The 20,997-nt window shown below is 38.7% G+C and overlaps 1 pseudogene; it reads right to left on the bottom strand.

Annotated features, from left to right (window-relative positions):
• Nucleotides 1–14,605: 14,605 nt before the first annotated feature.
• On the bottom strand, nt 14,606–15,673 carry LOC131513468 (peptidyl-prolyl cis-trans isomerase D-like; annotated as a pseudogene).
• Between the last annotated feature and the right edge of the window lie 5,324 nt (nt 15,674–20,997).

Genomic DNA, 20,997 nt, shown 5'->3' with positions numbered 1-20,997 from the left:
GCCGTTGCCGGCGGGGCTGGGCGGGGCGGGGGCGGGCTTCCCTCGGCCCGGAGGCCGGCCCCACCGCCGGGCGCACGCCCGCGCGGTCACCCGATCCGACCCTGGCACCCGGGGAGGCCGGGGCGCGCCCGGGCTGGCGGCTGGCATCCGCTGCCGGCAGGAACAGTAGGGAGGTTGTTCCCGGCTGGGAGCGGGCCGCCGGCCCCGATGCCGGGGTGCCCGCAGCCCCACAGCTGGTGCACTGCCTTTCCGGGGTGCGAGGGAGGAACCGGAGGGGCCACCCCGCGTCTAGGTCCTCGCTGTTTCCAGCCTCATTTGAGGCACGAGTTTTTCTCAAGAGGAAAGCACGGTTTGTGTTGGGCTTGTGGTTGCGCGAGCTCATCACTTGAAAGAGCGAAAGTGGGAAAAGGGAGGAAGAAAAGATGGGCGAGATGACGTACCTGGGGGGCAGGGGGAGAGGAGTGCAGAGAGGCAGGAGAGAAGAGCGCTTGCCCTTTGTGCTGTGGAAGCCAAAAACGGACTGTGAGATTTGGCTGCCCGCTCTCTTTGCAGCTGGAGGACGCACCAAGTGCATGTAGTTTAGACGTAGAACCTGGCAATTGAAGACCATCCCAATCCAGTCCAACGTTTGTTCACAATTAAAGCCTTAGCGACGAAAAGGCATTGGTGCGGGAACTGGTCTTGGAAGCGAAAACAGACCATAGGAGTAAAATCAGCAGCTACGTGGACGTGATGCTGCCTTCCGTTATTTTTTTAGGCACTTTTGTTGTTTCACATGGTAATGTTTTTTGGACTTCTTGGTTTTTTAGGTGTTAATGTTTTAAGGATGTGGCGTGTGTGTGTGGGGGGGAGGGTGGCGCGCACGTGCGTGTTTGTGTAAAGGCAAAGCTTTGGGCAAGGAAAACAATAATAGGAATGCATTCAGTAAATCATTCTTATAGAGAATTTCCCTTTTTTAGCCAGCTGATTACTGACTGCAATCAATTATCTAGCCGCCTTGGGAAGGGAAGAAGGGAACTCGTTTGGAGGCCCTATGAGGTGTCCTATGATTTATGCTTTACTAAACAGCATATGTAGTCCTCACACTTCCTGGAATGCATCAAGTCAGCACTGTTGGCTTGGTTTTGTTTTTGTTTTAAGCTTTTTGGGATAATACATATATAACCTCAAAGTGACCATCCTGACCACTTTTAAGTGTACAGTTTAGTAGCGTTAGTTACACTCACATTGTTGTGCAACCATCACCACCATCCACCTGCAGAACTTTTTCATCTTCCCAAACGGAAACTCTTGCAGCCATTAAACAATAACTTGCTAACTGTCCTCTCCCCCCAGCCCTTGGCAACCATCATTCTGCTCCGTCTTCATGAATTTGCAGACTCTAGGTACCTCATATAAGTGCAATAAGACAATATTTGTCTTATTTGTGACTTTTATTTCACTTAGCATACTTGTCTTCTTAACGGTTCATCCATGTTGTTGCATGTGTTAGAATTTCCTTCCCTTTTAAGGCTGAATAATGTTCCATCGTATGTACGTATATACCACATCTTGTTTGTCTATCCATCCATCCATGGAGACACTTGGGTTGTTTCTGCCTTTTGGCTATTGTGAATAATGCTGCTATGAACACGATATACAAATATCTGTTTAAATCTCTGCTTTCAGTTTTTTTTGGAAGTGGAATTGCTGGATCATATGGTAGTTCTATGTTCAATTTTTGAGGAAATGCCATACTTTAATGGCTGCGTCATTTTATGTTCCCACCAGCAATGCTCAAGACTTTAGTTTCAGGGCACCTGGTTTGCTCAGTGGGTTAAGTCTTGACTCTTGATCTTGGCTCAGGTCATAATCTCACGGTTTGTGAGATCAAACTCCAAGCACATAGCTTGCCTGGGATTCTCTCTCTCCACTTCCCCCCCCCCCAACCCCACCTCCCATCTCTTCCTACCTGCCCTTCCCCCCCATGCATGTGCGTGCTCTCTCTCTCTCAAAATAAATAAATATTTAAAAAAAGAGTTCTGATTGCTCCACATCCTTATCAACACGTGTCTTCTGTTTTTTGATAATAGCTATCCTAAGGGATTTGAAGTAGTACTTCACTGTGGTTTGATTTACATTTCCCTAATCTTTAATGATGTTGAGCATTTTTTCATGTGCTTATTGGCCATTTGTGTATCTTAGTTGGAGAAATGTCTATTCAAGTCCTATGATTTACCCATGTTTTAATAGGGTTATTTGTGTGTTTTTTGTTAGTGTTGTTGAGGAGTCTATATATTCTGGATAATAATCCCTTATCAGATATATATGTTTTGCAATTGTTTTCTCCCATTCCATAGGATGCCTTTTCATTCTGTTGATAGTGCCCCTTGAGACACAAACTTGTATATTTTGACAAAGTCTGATTTATTTACTTTTTCTTTTGTTATCTATGCTTTTAATGGCATATCTGAAAAAACACTGCTATATCTGATGTCATGAAGCTTTTCCCCTATGTTTTTTTCCTAAGAGTTTTATTGTTTTAGTTTTTTTTTAATTAAAAAAGTTTTTTCAATGTTTATTTATTTTGAAGGAGAGAGTGTGAGTGAGGGAGGGGCAGAGAGAGAGACACAGAATCTGAAGCAGGCCCCAGGCTCTGAGCTGTCAGCACAGAGCCCGACATGGGGCTCGAACTCACAAACCACGAGATCATGACCTGAGCTGAAGTCGGACGCTCAACCAACTGAACCACCCAGGCACCCCTATTGTTTTAGTTTTTAGGTTTAGGTCTTTGCTCCATTTTATATCCAATGTATAATATATACATGGAGAGAGGGCGAGGGATAGAGAGAGATATTTATCATAAGATATTGGCTCACTTGATTATGAATGTTGAGAAGTCTCACAAGACGCTGTCTGCATTGGAGACTCCTGAAACCTGGTAGTGTAGTTTGAAGGCCTGAATGCCAGAGAGCCAATGAATTTACCTTGGTATTAAAGAATATAATTTTGTGTTTCATTCTGTACAGATACATGCAGTTAGTACACAGTGCAAAATTGGGAATTTGGGGCATGGCAAGAGTTTGGATTTCTGCATTAAAACCAAAAAAAGCTAAGTCTATGAAAATATGATAAAGCATAGGATTTCAATTGCAATTAAAATGTATTATGGGAAAAATGGAATGTTTCAGGAAATAGTTCTGGCAGGACTTAGTTAATCTGGAGTAATATGAAAGTATAAAAAGTTCCCTCTTGAATATTCTGAATGAGATTCAGTTTCCAATCAATGGCTTTTTTCCCCTTTCATGTGCTCTCGTTATATATTATAATATTTTAGGTTGGCTGGAGGGAATCTGACTTTTTATTATATTAAAGTAGTAGATATTTGCATTTATCCCATGATTTCTGAGAACTTGCAGTTCTACGCTATGTGTATCTGCACATAAAATAAGAATCCAAGGGGTGCCTTAGGTGGCTCAATCAGTTGAGCATCCAGCTCTTGATTTCTGCTCAGATCATGATCCCAAAGTCATAGAATCAAGCCCTGTGTCTGGCTCCGTGATGAACCTGCTGAAGATTTTCTCTCTCCCTCTGCTTCTCTCCCCTGTGCATACTCTTTCTTTCTTTCTTTCTTTCTTTCTTTCTTTCTTTCTTTCTTTCTTTCTTTCTTTCTCTCTCTCTCTCTCTCTCCTCTCTCTCTCTCTCTTTCTTTCTTTCTTTCTCTCTCTAACCAAAAAAAAAAAAAAAAAAGGAATCCTAGTAATATGAATTTCACCTAGGAGCCAAGAATCTTTCAAACAAAACCTCAAAGCCAGAATTGCCTGTATTACTATTATTATTTTTTGTTAATTGGTGGAATTATAAAGTACAATAAAAGTATGTAGTTACCTCCTTGATCTTCATGCAGAAAAATAAAAAAATTTTTGAGTGGTTAATATACTAAGTGGGAGTGTCAATTTTTTATAAAATATTTATTTATTTTGAGAGAGAGAGAGAGAGAGCGCGCGCGCTCAAGAGTGCAAAGAGGGAAGGAGCAGAGAGAGAGGGAGATAAAGAATCCTAAACAAGCTCTGCATGGTCAGTGCAGAGCCTGTCAAGGTGCTCGAACCCAAGAACCATGAGATCATGACCTAAGCAGAAATCAAGAGTCGGATGCTTAACCGATTGAGCCACCCAGATGCCCTGGGAGAGTCTATTTGATGTGTATGATGGAAACTTTAGAATAGCAATCAATTATATTTTAAACTTATAAGAGAATGTTGCACATTGAAAATGACAAGAACTTACAGGTATGAAAAGATGCAAAAATGTAAAATTTTTGAAGATGAGGCCAGGATTTAACAAAGTTAAGAATGTATGCATTCAAATATAAGGATTCTGATGTCATTAGAAATTAAAGAGGAGATGAATTGATTTTTAGCTGGAAATCATATGAGCCTGGTACTTATAACTAAGTCATTATAGATGGACCCAAGGGTGATGACAAACTATTGTATGGAAACAGATCTCCTAGGGTTTTTCATATCTCAAGATAGAGGAGATCCTTCTGTTAGGAGGTAAAAACAGCTACCTATCTGAAACCAAAAGGAATCATTAGAAAGTTTCGAACTATGTTCAGAATTAATATTTGTATTGATACTGTATTATTTTTAACATAAATTGTGGGATAAAGTAAATAAATAATTACATTAGTTTTATCAGGAAAAGGATTCGTGTAAGATATTCAGTTTGGAGGAAATCAAGAATTTTAGTAGGAACCCTGACCTTTAGCAACTGGATTGGAAGTAGCAATATGATATTCTTTTATAAGAAAAACCTGTTTTGCTGTCCCACTGAAATAGCCCAGGAGTAATTTGACCCCATGAGACACTCTAATGTCCAGGATGATATGATCTCTAATACCATTTCCACTGAAAGAGCATCAAGGGTCCTTTGCAGAAATGGCTGATTCCATGTCTGAGGCTAAAAGGCACAAGTAAACATAAGAAATTAGGCAATGTATATAACATGAATCTGGGGAAGTGGCCAAAATAATCATTTTCCTCTTAAGAGTATGGAATCATGGACACAACAACTGTAAGTAGGATTTTAGGCATTCTATAAGGTCAAAAACAAGAATCTAGGCAGCTTCCTGAGCTAAATCACTGGTAGTAAATGAGGTTATTAGCATTAAAACAAGCAGCAAGTGGTCTTCCAATCACTATGATGAGTGACTGAGATCCTAAGTAATCTCTTGAGATTGCTCATGATGGTTCCAATACTTGGAGAGCATATATACTGTCTTTACCAGGTACTTATTTATTTATTTATCTACTTATTTATTTAAATTTATTGATTAAAAAGTGTTTAATGTTTATTATATTTTTTTGAGAGAGAGAGAGATAGAGCGCTCAAGTGGGGGAGGGACAGAGAGAGAGGGAGACACAGAATCTGAAGCAGGTTCCAGGCTCCAAGCTGTCAGCACAGAGCCTGACACAGGACTCGAACCCACAAACTGTGACATCATGACCTGAGCCAAAGTCAGTTGCTTAACTGAGTCACCCAGGCATACCCAGATACTTTTTTTTTTAAAGATTGTATTTTTAAGTAATCTCTACACCCAATATGGGGCTCGAATTTACAACCCCAAGATCAAGAGTCACATGCTCCACCCACTGAGCTAGCCAGGCATCCCTTCATCAGATACTTCTATTCCAACTTTCTTTTCAGAAAAACCATGAGCTTTTTGTGCAGTGGACCTTTTGCTAGTCTGGTGAAACCTAGAGACTCTTCTCAGAGTAATATTTTTAAATGGATAAAATAAAATAAATTGGATTACAAAGGAAACTAATGAAATACAGTTATAAAAATATTTTTAAAATTTGTGATATAATAATTCATATATTCTTTGTTAACACATTGAGTAACAAAAAGCGTATTTAAAATCTTTTTTTTTTTTTTTGGATAGAGAGAGGGCACAAGTGAGCAAAGGGCAGAGAGAGGGAATCTCACAAGGGGCAGAGAGAGAGAGTTTTTCCCAAGTTGACCTATAGAGTCTATGCAGTTACAATCAATATCCCAGACAAGTTATTTTGTAGATATTAACAAACTGATTCTAAAGTTTTTATGTAGAGACAAAAGACCTAGGACAGCCAAAACAATATTGAAGGAGAAGAGGAAAGTTGGAGCACTGACACTATCTGACTTCAATACTTACTCAACAGCTACAGTAATCAAGAGCGTATGGTATTGGTGAGAGAATTGACACATAGATCGAAAGAACAGGATAGAGATCCCAGAAATAGACCCAGATAAATATAGGCAATAGCTCCTTTACAAAAGAGCAAAAACAATATAATGGGGAAAAGGTGGTATTTTCAACAGATGGTGCTGGAACAACTGGATATCTTCATGTAAACAAATAAATCTACACTCTTCACAAAAGTTAACTCAGAATGAGTCATAGATCTAGCTATAAAACACAAAATTACAAAACTCTTAGGAGATAACATAGGAAAAAATTTTGGATCCCTTTGGGTCTGGTGAAGCCATTTTGTTTTTTTAATTTTTTTAATGTTTATTTATTTATCTTGAGAGAGAGTGCAGTTGTGTGAGTTGGGGAGGGGCAGAGAAAGAGAGGGAGAGAGAGAATTCCAAGCAGGCTTTGCTCTGTCAGCACCCCCAATGAAATAAAAAACTTCTGCTCTGTGAAAACACTCTCAAAAGAATAAGTAGGGATGCCACAGACTGAAGGAAAATATTTGCAAAAGATACATGTGATAAAGGACTATTGCCCAAGATATACAACGAACTCTTAGAAGTTTAAATAAGAAAACTTAATCTAAAAATGGGCAAATGAGGGGTACCTGGGTGGCTCAGTTGGTGAAGCATCTGACTCTTGATTTCGGCTCAGGTCATGATCTCATGGTTTGTGGGATAGAGCCCCGGGTCAGGCTCTGCGCTGACAGTGCAGAGAGAGATTCTGTCTCTCCTCTCTCTCTCTCTGCTCCTCACCCCACTCACATGCATGCTCTCTTTCTTTCTAAAATAAACATTAAAGAAATAAATAAAAATGGGCAAATGATCTGAACAGATACCTCACTAACGAATATATATAGATAACAAATAAGTGTATGAAAAGATGCTCCACATCATATGTGATTAGGGAAATGCAAATTGAAACAGCAATGATATACCACTACACGCCTATTAAAATGGCTAAAATGTAGAAACGTGACAACAGCAAATGTTGACAGGGAGGGTATAGCAACAGGAACTCTTCGTTCATTGCTGGTGGAATTATAAACTGGTGTAGTCATTTTGGAAGACATTTGGGCCATTTCTTTAAAAAATAAACATACTTTCACCATATGATCTAGCAATTTCATTACTTGGTATTTTCCCCAAAGAGTCAAAAACCCATGTTCACACAAAAACCTGCATGTGAATGTTTGTAGCATCTTTATTCAGAACTGACAAAACTCGGAAGCAACCAAAATGTCCTTCCATAGGTGAATGGATACATAAACTGTGGTACATTCATACAAAGGAATATTATTCAGCCCCCGCAAAAAGAAGGAAGCTATTAAACCATGCAAATTCACAGAGGAAACTTTAATACATATTACTAAGGAAAGAGGCTAATCTGAAAAGATTATATACTGTGTGATTCTAACTTTATGACATTCTGGAAAAGGCAAAACTGTAAACAGAAAAAGGATCAGTAGTTGCCATGGGCGGGGGAAGGGAAGTGTAAGTAGAGCACAAAGAATTTTTAGGGTGGGGCACCTGGGTGGCTCAGTCGGTTGGCATCCGACTTCAGCTCAGGTCATGACTTCAACTCAGCTCACAGTCTGAGTTCGAGCCCCGCGTTGGGCTCTCTGCTGACAGCTCGGAGCCTGGAGCCTGCTTCAGATTCTGTGTCTCCCTCTCTCTCTGCCCCTCCCCTGCTCATGCTCTTTCTCTGTCTCAAAAATAAATAAAAACATTAAAAAAAATTTAAAAAAAAAAGAATTTTTAGGGCAGTGAACCTATTCCGAGATACTACAATGGTAGATATATGATATACATTTGTCAAAATCCACAGAATGTACAACACGAAAAATGAACCCGAATGCAGAGTATAGGCTTTGGGTGATGATGATGTGTCGATGTAGGTTCCTCGATTATGGCTAGTGTACCACTCTGATACAGGATGTTGATAATGGGAGAGACTGTACATGTGTGGGGCCAGGGGACATAATGGGAAATCTGCATACCTTCTGCTCAATTTTGCTGTGAACCTAAGACTGCTCTAAAAAATAAATTTTGTTTTTTTAAAAAAGTTAAAAGGATATCAGTCACAGCTCTCTTTTTTCAACCTGGCAGCTTAGCCAAGAAAGCGTGTTGTTTTTCCACAGTATCCATAATGATGACTGTAGGGTTTTCATGGAAAGATTTATTTTATTCATGTAATTATGAACTGACAGGTAATACGGATAAAGGATATATATTTCTTTTCCAAAGTGAAACAAGAATGGGTTTTCTTTTTTTGTAGAAAAAGCGAAACGTCTGCTTATAGTTCCAGGTACTTTTTAAGATTTCCCTCTTCTGAGTGGTGGAGGAGGGCTCTCCACAATGTTCCCATTCTTGACAAAATCTCTTAAAAATGCCATGATTCAGAGATCAGCTTCTGATGGGGTGTTGCCTGTATGGTTGTAAAAAAAAAAAAAAAAAAACTGCTTCAGGGTAACAGGTGGAGTCTTAGCTACCAGTGCCTTTCTGTGTAGTGAACAATGAGCGATGATGACCCAAAGAGGTTCCTTTTTCATGAAAGTAGAGCAATATGTATGACAAATGTGGCAGGAATGCTGTCTGCATAAGCTTATGAAGTGTTTCTTTTCAGACAGTTTTGTTTGACAATTTTTCTTCTTTTTCTTTTCTTCTTAAAAAAATCATTTCCCAAACATTCACAGTCTTCATAACTTCTAAAAAGGACCAAAAAATTTTTTTGATGACACCAGCAAGTCCACAGTGAACAAAACGAGGAGATGGCTATTTTAAGGAGATGGCCTATAGTTCCCACCGGTTACTTGCTGAAGGAGAACTTTGAGGTTGCCAGTTCTTTAATGATATGCTTCAAAATGTGAAAAAGAAATGCAATTACTCAAACATCACATATTTGACAAAAAAATATTTCTAGCCTTTTCCCCAGTAGGAAAGGATGTGGAGAAGCTGTGTATCATTGTGCTGGGACATTGCATGAGAGCCATAGAGGCCCGGGAATCACAGTGTGCTTTGCTTTCCCAAGGATGTGTGTGGGCCATGCTGCAGAGCAAATTTAAAACTCTTTGTGAGACTCAACAATTATTTAAAAAGAAGCTTGCAGGGTAGACCCCAATGCCATTGCAGAAAAATGAGGATTCTATTTGTGCATTAGGAATCCAGTACTCCAAGGATGGGCCAGGCCACCATCTTGGATCAATATTTGCTCCCCTACCTTTGGATTTCTAGACTGCTTACTTCGTTCTTTTTCTTTTTTTTCATTTTTACTTCTACCTTTGGGTTATTCCCTTGCTTTACACACAAGGATGAGTTTTCTGGGGATTTTGTTAGACTGAAACTTATCTTCACAATGTCTCTCAAGTTTCTTCTCATGTTATTGTGTTAATTATTATTTCTTTCTTTTTTTTAAAAAATTTTTTCAGTGTTTATTTTTGAGAAAGAGAGAGAGACAGAGCGCAAGCCGGGCAGGGGAGGGGGGCGGCGCAGAGAGAGAGAAGGAGACACAGAATCACAGAATCCGAAGCAGGCTCCAGGCTCCAAGCTATTAGCACAGAGACTGACACAGGACTCGAACTCACGAACTGTGAGATCATGACCTGAGCCAAAGTCGGAGGCTCAACCAACTGAGCCATCCAGGTGCCCCTGTTAATTATTATTTATTTTTCTGTTTACTTATTTATTTTTTTAATTTATATCCAAATTAGCATATAGTGCTATAATGATTTCAGGAGTAGATTCCAGTGATTCATCCCCTATGTATAACCCCAGTGCTCATCCCAACAAGTGTCTTCCCTGATGCCCCTTACCCATTTAGCCCATCCCTCCACCCACAATGCCTCCAGCAACCCTCAGTTTGTTTTCTGTATTTAAGAATCTCTTATATTCTGTCCCCCTCCTTGTTCTTATATTATTTTTGCTTTCCTTCCCTTATGTTCATCTGTTTTCTATCTTAAAGTCCTCATATGAGTGAACTCAGATGATATTTGTCTTTCTCTGACTAATTTTGCTTAGCATAATGCCCTCTAGTTCCATCCACATAGTTGCAAATGGCAAGATTTCATTCTTTTTGATTGCTGAGTAACACTTCATTGTATATATATACCACATCATCTTTATCCATTCATCTGTTGATGGACATTTGGGCTCTTTCCGTACTTTGGCTGTTGTTGATAGTGCTGCTATAAATATTGCGGTGCATGCGCCCCTTTGACGGTACACTGGGATCTCTTGGATAAATACCTAGTAGTGCAATTGCTGGGTCATGGGGTAGTTCTATTTTTAATTTTTTGAGAAACCTACATAGTGTTTTCCAGAGGGGCTGCACCAGCTTGCATTGCCACCAGCAGTGCAAAAGAAATCCTCTTTCTCCGCATCCTTGCCAACATCTATTGTTGCCTGAGTTTGTTTATTTTAGCCATTGTGACTGGTATGAGGCAATATCTCAATGTGGTTTTAATTTGTGTTTCCCTGATGATGAGTGATGTTAAGTACTTTTTCATGTGTCTGTTAGCCATCTTGATGTCTTCTTTGGAGAAGTGTCTATTCATGTCTTTTGCTTATTTTTTCACTGGATTATTTGTTTTTTGGGTGTTGAGTTTGAGAAGTTCTTTGTAGATTTTTGACACTAACTCTTTCTCTGATATGTCATTTGCAAATATTTTCTCCCATTATGTCAGTTGCCTTTTAGTTTTGCTGTTTCCTTTGCTGTGCAGAGGTTTTTATTTTGATGAGGTCCCAATAGTTCATTTTTGCTTTTGTTTCCCTTGCCTCCAGAGACATGTTCAGCAAGAAGTTGCTGCGGCCAAGGTCAAAGATGTTTTTTGCCTGCTTTCTCCTTGAGGATTTTGATGGCTTCCTGTCTTCTGTTTAGATCTTTCATCCATTTTGAGTTTATTTTTTTGTATGGTATAAGAAAGTGGTCCAGGTTCATTTTTCTGCATGTTGCTGTCCAGTTTTCCCAGCACCATTTGCTGAAAAGACTGTCTTTATCCATTGGGTGCTCTTTCCTGCTTTGTCAAAGATTAGTTGGCCATATGTTTGTGGGTCCATTTCTGTGTTCACTATTCTGTTCCATTGATCTGAGTGTCTGTTTTTGTGCCAGTACCATACTGTCTTGATGATTACGGCTTTGTAATACATCTTGAAGTCCAGGATTGTGATACCTCCAGCTTTGGTTCTTTTTCAGGATTGCTTTGGCTCATTGGGGTTTTTTCTGGCTCCATACAATACAATTTTAGGATTGTTTGTTCTAGTTCTGTGAAGAATGCTGTTGTTATTCAGATTCAGATTGTGATTGCATTGAATATGTAGATTGCTTTGGGTAGTATTGACATTTTAACAATATTTGTTCTTCCAATCAATGAGCATGGAGTATTTTTCCCATTTTTTTGTGTCTTCATCAATTTCTTTCATAAACTCTTACTATAGTTTTCAGTGTATACGTTTTCCACCTCTTAGATTTATTTCTAGGTATTTTATGGTTTTTGCTGCGATTGTAAATGGTATCGATTCCTTGATTTCTCTTTCTGTTGCTTCATTGTTGGTGTATAGGAATACAATCAATTTCTGTGCATTGATTTTATATCCTGCGACTTTGGTGAATTCATGGATCAGTTCTAGCAGTTTGTTGGTGGAATCTTTTGGGTTTTCCATATAGAGTATCATGTTGTCTGCGAAGATTGAAAGTTTGACTTCCTCCTTGCTGATTTGGATGCCTTTTATTTCTTTGTGTTGTCTGATTGCAGAGGCTAACTGATTGCAGAGGCTAAGACTTCCAATACTATGTTGAATAACAGTGGTGAGAGTAGACATCCCTGTCTTGTTCCTGACCATAGGGGGAAAGCTCTCAGTTTTTCCCCATTGAAGATGATATTAGAGTTGGGGCTTCCATATATGGCTTTTATGATCTTGAGGTACGATCCTTTCATCCCTACATTCTTGAGGGTTTTTATCAAGAAAGGATGCTGTATTTTGTCAAATGCTTTCTCTTCATCTTTTGAGAGGATCATTTGGTTCTTGTCCTTTCTTTTGTTGATGTGATATGTCACATTGATTGTTTTGTAGATATTGAACCAGCCCTTCATCCCAGGTATAAATCCCATTTGGTTGTGAATAATTCTTTTAATGTATTGTTGGATCTGGTTGGCTAGTATCTTGTTGAGGATTTTTACATCCATGTTCATCAGGAAAATTGGTCTATAGTTCTCCTTTTTAGTGGGGTCTTTGTCTGGTTTTGGAATCAAGGTAGTGCTGGCTTCATAGAATGAGTTTGGAAGTTTTCCTTCCATTTCTATTTTTTGGAACAGCTTCAAAAGAATAGGCATCAACCTTCTTTTAACGTTTGGCAGAATTCCCCTGGAAAGCCATTTGGCCCTGGACTCTTATTTTTTGGGAGATTTTTGGTTACTAATTCAATTTCCTTACTGGTTATGGATCTGTTCAAATTTTCTATTTCTTTTTGTTTCAGTTTTGGTAGTTTATATGTTTCTAGCAATTTGTCCATTTCTTCTAGATTGCCCATTTTATTAGCATGTAATTGCTCATAATATTCTCTTATTATTGTTTGTATTTCTGCTGTGTTGGTTGTGATCTCTCTTCTTTCATTCTTGATTTGATTTATTTAGGTCCTTTCCTTTTTCTTTTTTATCAAACTGGCTAGTGGTTTATCAATTTTGTTAATTCTTTCAAAGAACCAGCTCCTGGTTTCATTGATCTGTTCTACTGGTTTTTTTTATTTCAATAGCATTGATTTCTGCTCTAATCTTTATTAGTTCCTGTCTTCTGCTAGTTTTGGGTCTTATTTGCTGTTCTTTTTCCAGGTCTTTAAGGTGTAACGTTAGGTTGTGTATCTGAGACCTTCCTTCTTTAGGAAGGCCTATAGTGCTATACACTTTTCTCTTATGATCACCTTTGCTGTGTCCCAGAGGTTTGGGGCTGTGGTATTATCATTTTCATTGGCTTCCATGTACTTTTTTTTTCTTTATTTTTGAATTAAAAAAATAAATTTTTTAAAAGTTTATTTATTTTGATGGGGCGCCTGGGTGGCGCAGTCGGTTAAGCGTCCGACTTCAGCCAGGTCACGATCTCGCGGTCCGTGAGTTCGAGCCCCGCGTCAGGCTCTGGGCCGATGGCTCGGAGCCTGGAGCCTGTTTCCGATTCTGTGTCTCCCTCTCTCTCTGCCCCTCCCCCGTTCATGCTCTGTCTCTCTCTGTCCCAAAAATAAATAAAAAATGTTGAAAAAAAAAATTTAAAAAAAATAAAATAAAATAAAAATAAAAGTTTATTTATTTTGAGAAGGACAAAGACAACACAAGTGGGGGAGCAGCAGAGAGAGGGGGAAACAGAGAATCCTGAGCAGGCTCCACACCATCAGCACAGAGCCTGATGCAGAGCTCAAACTCACAAAACTGTTAGATCATGACCTGCACTGAAATCAAGAGTCGGACACTTAAACAACTGAGCCACCCAGGCGCTCCCCGCCCCGCGCCTTTGGCTTCCAGGTACTTTTTAATTTCCTCTTTAACTTCTTGGTTAGCCCATGCATTATTTAGTAGGATGTTCTTTATTTAGTCTCCAAGTATTTGTTATTTTTCCAAGTTTTTTCTTGTTGTTGATTTTGAGTTTCATAATGTTGTGGTCTGAAAATATGCATGGTGTGATCTCAATATTTTTGTACCTGTTAAGGACTGACTTGTGTCCCAGTATGTGATCTATGCTGGAGAATGTTCCATGTGCACTTGAGAAGAATGTATATTCTGCTGCTTTAGGATGAAATGTTCTAATATATGTTAAGTCCATCCAGTTCAGTGTGTCATTCAAAGCATTGTTTCCTTGTTGATTTTCTGTTTAGATGATCTGTCCATTGTTGTAAGTGGGGTGTTAAAGTCCCCTACTATTATGGTATTATTGTCAATGAGTTTCTGTATGTTTGTGAGTAATTCATTTATATATTTGGGTGCTTGCACATTTGGAGCATAAATGTCTACAGTTGTTAGATCTTGGTGGATAAACCCCTGAATTATGATATAATTTCCTTCTTCATATCTTGTTACAGTCTTTATTTTAAAATCTAGGTTATCTGATATAAGTATGACCACTCAGGCTTTCTTTTGGTGACTATTAGCATGATAGGTGGTTCTCCAACCCCTTTTCTTTTCTTTTTTTTGTATTTTGTAACACTGTTTTATTAAGAGTGAACCCTTTTCTAAAAAAAAAAAAAAAAAAAAAAAGAGTGAACCCTTTTCGGTATTCCTAAACTGTAAACAATGAGAAACTGAAGTATCAAAGGAACACATCAGGGATCATCTGTAACAGACAGAAACCTTTAAATTTTCTTACTGCCTTTATACAATCAATGTATATTTAAGTAAAACTGAATTCCTTATTAGGCAAACATTTGTGCATACGCTGTCTTCTCTTTATCTTTCTGTGCCTTTATCTCTTGTTTGGATAGATTTATCTTCCCTGCTCTCTCCTGAGCTTTCTTAAGATCAGCTAAAACTTGATCGTATTCTTTTAATCCTTGCCATCCGTGAACTCTATGGTACAATGCTTTCGTATTTGATGGGTCTATTTCAAGAGCCTCCAAACAACTGTCAATTGCTCCCTGCCAATTTGACATCTTCAGTTTACAAGCACCAATATTCAGAACACAGCCTAAAGCTGTAGGTTGCAGCTTCGATCTATCTGCTTTCTCAATAACAGCCTTTGAACCTTCCACGTATCTTAAAACCTTTGTATATATTTTAATGGCATCTCCCGGTTCTAGGATTTGAAAAAAGTATTTCCAATATTTTTTAAGTTTTCTGTTATTAGTAAAAATTTATCTACATCTTTTAAGTCCCTATCTGCTTCCTCAGGGAAATCTGGATGACTGTCACCAGAGCCATCTTTTGGGAATATGCCCCAGTCATCCCCTTTCTTCAATTTCCTCATTTTGCAATAATACACAATTTGGCAGGTTTTTCAGCTTTCACTTATACATTTTCCAGTATCCTTACCACACCCATTCCTTTAATTATGTGGCCAAATACCACATGTTTCCTATCCAAATGAGGAGTCAAAACTGTTGTGATAAAGAACTGAGAACTATTTGTATTGCAGCCTGCATTTGCCATGCTCAATAAGCCTTCCTGGTCATGCTTATAATAGAAATTTTCATCTTCAAGTTTTCCACCATAAATACTTTCTCTGCCTGTCCCATTTTGATTTGAGAAGTCTCTACCCTGAATCATAAATTTCTTAGTAATTCGATGGAAAGGACATCCTTTGAAATGGAGAGGTTTCCCAGTGGTGGGTCCAATGCCTTTTTCTCTGTACACAATGCACGAAAATTTTCTGCAGTTTTCAGTACAATATCTGCAAACAGTTCTAAGACAATTCACCCAACTCGCTCCCCTCCAATGTCCATGTCAAAGAAGACTCGGGGGTTATTGGGGTTGGAGGGCTTAGTTTGGGGGGGGATTGGTTAGACATATTGAATTGCAGATGCATTTGGAAGCAAACTCAGAGAACCTCCTCCATCCCCTTGCTTTCAATCTGAAGGTGTCTTTAGGTCTAAAGTGGGTCTCTTGTAAATAGCATATAGATGGATCTTGTTTTCTCATCCATTCTGTTAACCTATGTCTTTTGATTGGAGGTTTCAGTCCACTGATATTTAGAGTGAGAACTGAAAGGTATGAATATATTGCCATTATGTTGCCTGTAGAGTTGGAGTTTCTGGTGGTGTTCTCTGGTTCTTTCTAGTGTTTGTTGCTTTTGGTCTTTTTTTTCTCCCCCGTCTTTTCTCCCCTGAGAGATTCCCCCTTAAAATTTCTTGCAGGGCTGGTTTAGTGGTCATGAACTCCTTTAGTTTTTGTTTGGGAAAATTCTTATCTCTTCTATTTTGAATGACAGCCTTGCTAGATAAAGAATTCTTGGCTGCATATTTTTCCAATTCAGCACATTGAATATATCCTGCCACTCCTTTCTAGCCTGCCAAGTTTCTGTGGATAGGTCTGCTGCAAACCTGATCTGGCTTCCCTTGTAGGTTAAGGACTTTTTTTCCCCTTGCTGCTTTCATGATTTTTTCCTTGCCTGACTATTTTGTGAATTTGACTATGATATGCCTTGTTGATGTCAGTTTTTGTTGAATCTAATGGGAGTTCTCTGTGCTTCCTGGATTTTGATGTCTGTGTCTTTCCCTAGGTCAGAAAAGTTTTCTGCTATGATTTTCTCACAGAAACCTTCTACCCCTTTTTATCTTTTTTCATTTCCTGGGACCCTTATGATTCAGATGTTATTCCTTTTTAATGAGTCATTGAGTTCTCTACTTCTTATATTATGCTCTTTTGCCTTAGTTTCCCTCTTTTTCTCTGCTTCATTATTCTCCATAAATTTGTCTTCTATATCGCTGACTTGCTTCATCCATCCTTGCCACTGTGGCATCCATTAGGATTGCAGCTCAGTTATAGCATTTTAATTTTCATCCTGACTAGATTTTTACTTCTTTTATCTCCACAGAAAGGGATTCTATGCTTTCTTTAACTCCAGCTAGTATTCTTTTTATAGTGATTCTAAATTCTGGTTTAGACATCTTGCCCGTTATCTGTGTTAAGTCCCTGGCTGTTATTTTTTCCTGTTCTTTCTGTACGGATGAATTCCTTCATTTCATCATTTTGAAGGAAGTAAAAGACTGCCAAGTTCTGTGGTTAAAGTTGTGCAGATTGTTGTGTTAATCCTCAAATCAGTTTTCTAGGTGTGAAAGATGGTTTGGCCTTGATCTAGCTGCATTTCAGGGACAAGACAGGCAAAAAAAAGTTCCATTCTTCTCCACCATCTTGGCCCCTCCATTAATTATTATTTCTAATAAAAACTGCCTTTTATTTGTGTCATGACTTTTTTTTTCTTTTTTAATATATATTTTTTAAATTTATTTATTTTTGACAGAGAGAGAGACAGAGCGTGAGCAGGGTAGGGGCAGAGAGAGACAGAAACACAGATCTGAAGCAGGTTCCAGGCTCTGAGCTGTTAGCACAGAGCCCGATGCAGGGCTGAAACTCATGAACCACGAGATCATGACCTGAGCCGAAGTCAGCCGCTTAACTGACCCACCCAGGTGCCCCATGACTTTTTCTCCCAGGAACCTAGAAATTTGGAAGAGTATAACCAGTTGTGGGAAAACCCATGTACTGTTTGTATTTTTTCTTTAAAATATAGCCACATATGTTTTCAAACATAGCTACATAGATTTTCTTTAAAACATAATTATGTAAGTTTTAAAGAAAAAATAAAAAAAATACATATAAGTTCTTTATATATTTTGGATACCAACTCTTTATCTGATATGTCATCTGGAAATATTTTCTCCCATTCCATAGGTTGCCTTTACTTTTGTTGATTGTTTCCTTCACTGTGCAGAAGCTTTTTATTTTGATGAAGTCCTGCCACTATGGACAACAGTATGGAGGTTCCTCAAAAAGTTAAAAATAGAACTACTCTACAGTCTAGCAATTGCACCACTATGTATTTACTCAAAGAATACAAAAATACTAATTCAGAGAGATACATGCATCCCCATGTTTATAACAGCATTATCTACAGTAGCCAAACTATGGAAACAGCCCAAGTGTCCGTCGACTGATGAATGGGTAAAGGCAATGTGCTACCAGTGGTGCCTGGGTGGCTCAGTTGGTTAAGTGTCAGACATCAGCTCAGGTCATGATCTCATGGTTCGTGAGTTCAAGTCCTGTGTCAGGCTCTGTGCTGACAGCTCGGAGCCTGGAGCCTGCTTTGGATTCTGTGTCTCCCTCTCTCTCTGCCCCTCCTCCTCTTGCACTCTGTCTCTTTCTCTCTCAAAAATAAACATTAAAAAAATAAAAAGAAAAGAGAAAATGTGGTACATACATACAATGGAATATTAGCCACAAAAAAGAATGAAATCTTGTCATTTGCAACAACATGCATGGAGCTAGAGAGTATTATGCTAAGTGAGAGAAGTCAGTCAGAGGAAGACAAATACCATTTGATTTCACTCATATGTGGAATTTAAGAAACAAAGCAAATGAGCCAAGGGAAAAAAGAGAGAGATGCAAACCAAGAAAGAGACTCTTAACTGTAGAGAACAAACTGTTGGTTGCCAGAGGGGAGGTGGGTGGAGGCATGGGGTAAATAGGTGACGGGGATTAAGAAGTGCACTAGTGATGGTGAGCACTGGGTGTTGAGTCACTAAATTCTATATGTGAAACAAGTACTACACTGTATGTTAACTAACTGGAATTTAAATAAAACCTTTAAAAAAAGACGAATTTTTTAAACTAAGAAAAATGATGAGGGGCAAGCTTTTAAGAAGCACCATCTCCAAACCACCAAGTCTCGTGGTGGACAATTTATCTTCACTGTTTTATGAATTTTCACAGTAGTCTTTTTTTTTTTTTTTTAATTTTTTTTTTCAACGTTTTTTATTTATTTTTGGACAGAGAGAGACACAGCATGAACGGGGGAGGGGCAGAGAGAGAGGGAGACACAGAATCGGAAACAGGCTCCAGGCTCCGAGCCATCGGCCCAGAGCCTGACGCGGGGCTCGAACTCACGGACCGCGAGATAGTGACCTGGCTGAAGTCGGACGCTTAACCGACTGCGCCACCCAGGCGCCCCAACACAGTAGTCTTTTTAAAGTTGAGGATAATAAATCACAGAGAGATGAAACACTTTGTTTAGTTCAGCTTTGCCAGGTCTGTCTGGCTATCTAACCTTGATGACTCAAAATTGTATATATTTTTATCTCTTTCAAATGAAAAAGCATACTATCTGAAACCTTGGTCAAGACTCGGTTCTCCTGTGGTTTAATTTCTCATTTTACATAAGAAGAAATGATGTAATAATCCACTCTCCAAAGCTTACAAAACAGGTTCCTGAGAGATTGCCATATAGTGACATGGTGGTTGGTGATGCAGGCCTAGGAGCAGGGCTTCCCTGAGGACAGAGGAAGAGCTGGAAGTACACACCCTACCCCTATAAATGATTGACAGGGAAATGGTAGAGGAAGTGGTAGGTACTAACTGGAGCTGGAGGAACAATTCTGTGGGGAGCTGAGCCTTCTCCACTCCCATTTAAGGGTAGCAGGTTGACATGTAGGACAGACAGACATTAGTACACCTGAGCTTTCCCCTTCCCTTTTCAGAATAAGGAACATAGGTCACAAGGGCAACCTGCAACAGCCAGCATCCATCCGATCCTTCCCATGTGCCTAGCACTATACATCAACCTATTAAATCTCATTTAATTGCTGCAACAACCTTATGAAGGGTTTTGTTATCTCTGTTTTACAGAAGGGGCAACTGAGGATTTGAGAGTATAAGTGTCTTGCTCAAGATCACAAAGCTGGTAGGTAAAGAAATAACCTTGGTTTCAATTGCTAACACATTTGTATCATTTCCATAGACTTCTGTGTGTTTTTACAAAATTGTTTACCCTGGATTTCCTTTAGCTGGGAGGCTTTTAGGTTGAGAAGCTTTAAAATAGGTCATGGGGTGCCTGGCTCAGTTGGTGGAGCATACGACTCTTGATCTTGGGGTTGTGAATTCGAGCCCTACATTGAGTATGGAGATTAGTTAAAAAAAATAAAATCTTTAAAATAAGTCATGAATGTTCTGAGAAACTTAATCCCATTTTCATTAGAATTACTAATATAAAGTTAACCTGATCTTAGAGACTCACCTCTTTAACCCCCAAACTGGTCCAGAATCAATCCACAAAGAGTTATCTTTCCATTGCCTATCAGTTCAGGCCTTTAAAAAAGTGTGATAAATTTCATTTTGTCATGATATATAATCTCTTGGATTCTGTTTGATAGTATTTTGTTGAGAATTTTTATGTCTATATTCATAAGAGATATTGGTTTGTAGTTTTCTTCTCTTGTCATGTTTTTGTCTGGTTACGATATCAGGGTAATGTTGACCTTATAGATTGAACTGGGAAATTTTCATACTTCTATTTTTTAGGAGAATTTGTGAAGAATTCGTGATAATTTCACTTTAAATATTTGGGAGAATTCATTAGTGAAGCCATCTGCGTCTAGGCTTTTCTTTGTGGGCAGATTTTTTTTTTTTTATCTTTTGTTAACGTTTATTCATTTTTGAGAGACAGAGAGAGACAGAGGCATGAGCGGGGAAGGGGCAGAGAGAAGGAGACACAGAATCCAAAACAGGCTCCAGGCCCCTAGCTCTCAGCACAGAGCCTGACGCGGGGCTCGAACCCACTAACTGTGAAATCCTGACCTGAGTCAAAGTCGGACCCTCAACTAACTGAGCCCCCAGGTGCCCTGGAAAGATTTTTATTATTAATTCAATCTCTTAACTTCCTATTGGTCTATTCAGATTTTCTTTTATTTTTTTTCTTGAGTCAGTTTCAGTAGTTTGTACCTTTTTGGGAATTTCTCCATTTCATCTAGGTTATCTAATTTGTTGGCAGGTAATTATGATTCTTTTCTCTGTATAAGGTTGAGAGTAATGTCCTTTCTTTCATTCCAGATTTAAGGAACTAATTTCAGTTTTTTATTTTTATTTCTTACTTTTTTTGGTCATTCTAGCTAATGGTTTGTCATTTTTTGGATCTTTTAGAAGAACTTAGAAGATTTTTTTCTATTAGTTTTTTATTTTCTATTTCACTTATTTCCACTCTTCATTATTTTCTTCTTTATCCTTGCTTTAGGCTTAGTTTGCATTTATTTTCCTAGTTTCTTAAGTTAAAACATTAAGTTATTGATTTAACACAGGCATACACAGCTATAAATTTACC

Source organism: Neofelis nebulosa, chromosome 6, assembly GCF_028018385.1.
Source record: "Neofelis nebulosa isolate mNeoNeb1 chromosome 6, mNeoNeb1.pri, whole genome shotgun sequence".
In the NCBI taxonomy this organism is placed as follows: Eukaryota; Metazoa; Chordata; class Mammalia; order Carnivora; family Felidae; genus Neofelis; species Neofelis nebulosa.
Note: the sequence above shows the minus strand (reverse complement) of the source record. Positions and strands in the feature narration are given on the sequence as shown.